We start from the raw sequence: 2,500 nt of genomic DNA, 5'->3' as shown, positions 1-2,500 counted from the left end.
ATAATCACAATCAACAAACCGGCCCCCCCCCCCCCCCCCCAAAACACCTTTCCTTACAACAATGTGTACCTTAACCTAACCCGTATTGTACCTTAACCTAACCCGTATTGTACCTTAACCTAACCCGTATTGTACCTTAACCTAACCCGTATTGTACCTTAACCTAACCCGTATTGTACCTTAACCTAACCCGTATTGTACCTTAACCTAACCCGTATTGTACCTTAACCTAACCCGTATTGTACCTTAACCTAACCCGTATTGTACCTTAACCTAACCCGTATTGTACCTTAACCTAACCCGTATTGTGCCTTAACCTAACCCGTATTGTGCCTTAACCTAACCCGTATTGTGCCTTAACCTAACCCGTATTGTGCCTTAACCTAACCCGTATTGTGCCTTAACCTAACCCGTATTGTGCCTTAACCTAACCCGTATTGTGCCTTAACCTAACCCGTATTGTGCCTTAACCTAACCCGTATTGTGCCTTAACCTAACCCGTATTGTGCCTTAACCTAACCCGTATTGTGCCTTAACCTAACCCGTATTGTGCCTTAACCTAACCCGTATTGTGCCTTAACCTAACCCGTATTGTGCCTTAACCTAACCCGTATTGCGCCTTAACCTAACCCGTATTGCGCCTTAACCTAACCCGTATTGCGCCTTAACCTAACCCGTATTGCGCCTTAACCTAACCTATATTGCGCCTTAACCTAACCTATATTGCGCCTTAACCTAACCTATATTGCGCCTTAACGTAACCCGCGTTGCGCCTTAACGTAACCCGCGTTGCGCCTTAACGTAACCCGCGTTGCGCCTTAACGTAACCCGCGTTGCGCCTTAACCTAACCCGCGTTGCGCCTTAACCTAACCCGCGTTGCGCCTTAACCTAACCCGCGTTGCGCCTTAACCTAACCCGCGTTGCGCCTTAACCTAACCCGCGTTGCGCCTTAACCTAACCCGCGTTGCGCCTTAACCCAACCCGCGTTGGGCCTTAACCCAACACACGTTGGGCCTTAACCCAACACACGTTGGGCCTTAACCCAACACACGTTGGGCCTTAACCCAACACACGTTGGGCCTTAACCCAACACACGTTGGGCCTTAACCCAACACACGTTGGGCCTTAACCCAACACACGTTGGGCCTTAACCCAACACACGTTGGGCCTTAACCCAACACACGTTGGGCCTTAACCCAACACACGTTGGGCCTTAACCCAACACACGTTGGGCCTTAACCCAACACACGTTGGGCCTTAACCCAACACACGTTGGGCCTTAACCCAACACACGTTGGGCCTTAACCCAACACACGTTGGGCCTTAACCCAACACACGTTGGGCCTTAACCCAACACACGTTGGGCCTTAACCCAACACACGTTGGGCCTTAACCCAACACACGTTGGGCCTTAACCCAACACACGTTGGGCCTTAACCCAACACACGTTGGGCCTTAACCCAACACACGTTGGGCCTTAACCCAACACACGTTGGGCCTTAACCCAACACACGTTGGGCCTTAACCTGCTCTGTAATTGTCATACGACGCGTTAAATTAGTGTAGTGTTGCCTAACTGCAACCCCCGCAATATAGTTTGCTACCCGCACTGCCCGGTCCCCAGAGTATCGCTTCATGTTAAACACCTTGCAGCTATACACTGTAATGCGGATGGCAGCAGGACGTACATGCTCAATGCCCTTCGCAGTTGTTCATTGGCATTCGCATGGCGAAGCACAGCCTACGTTGTGGTACGGCTTGTGTCAACTGTCCGCTGATGTTGTACGTCCAAATCACACACTGTACTGCACATTGGTCCTCATGTACTGAATGATACATCGTGGTACATGTGTGACCGTACCACGACTGCGCCAACAACGGCGAACCATACGGTCCAAATATTGTGCACTCAGCTACGTGTCGTCTCCCTATAAGAGCTGGATTGCAGTATGGTATGCCGTGGATGGCGATCAGCATGAGCCGTCTGTTGATGTAGTGGCGCGTGTTGTCAGACGTAGTCGTCTCTTCTCACTCACCGTGATAGCATGGTGCACTGCGTTCCACATCTGCGACATGCGACAGAGGCCGGTTGACAGTCGTTCGCGCAATGGACATCGCATACGTACGGGGGCCACCTTCCACGTGTTCGCGAAGCGTGCACATGTTGTTGCGTGTATGTGGGCAGACATAGTGTGTCGTGACACCTGACACAGGCATGCAACAATCGTTGAATTTGCAAATGGCGATGGACGTCTACGTTTGCTGGTGACGTTACGCAAATGAACAACTGGTAAACCGTTGTGGTGCGGTTGTTCTCGCTAGAGGTGAATCAGTGATGGCGACGATCGGTTGAGCTACCAACCGGTTGTTTCAGCGATACCCACCATGCCCACGAACGTGAATGGCATGTGGGTGTGAAGCGATACGCGGCGGTGGCTGGGTGGGACCGTCCCCGGCCGGTGAGGGGGGGCCTCCCGGCGTGCTGGCCGCGCGGTGCGT

This window comes from Schistocerca americana, unplaced genomic scaffold (assembly GCF_021461395.2).
Source record: "Schistocerca americana isolate TAMUIC-IGC-003095 unplaced genomic scaffold, iqSchAmer2.1 HiC_scaffold_1254, whole genome shotgun sequence".
Taxonomy (NCBI): domain Eukaryota; kingdom Metazoa; phylum Arthropoda; class Insecta; order Orthoptera; family Acrididae; genus Schistocerca; species Schistocerca americana.
The sequence above is the reverse complement of the archived record's forward strand: the minus strand, read 5'-3'. Positions refer to the sequence as shown.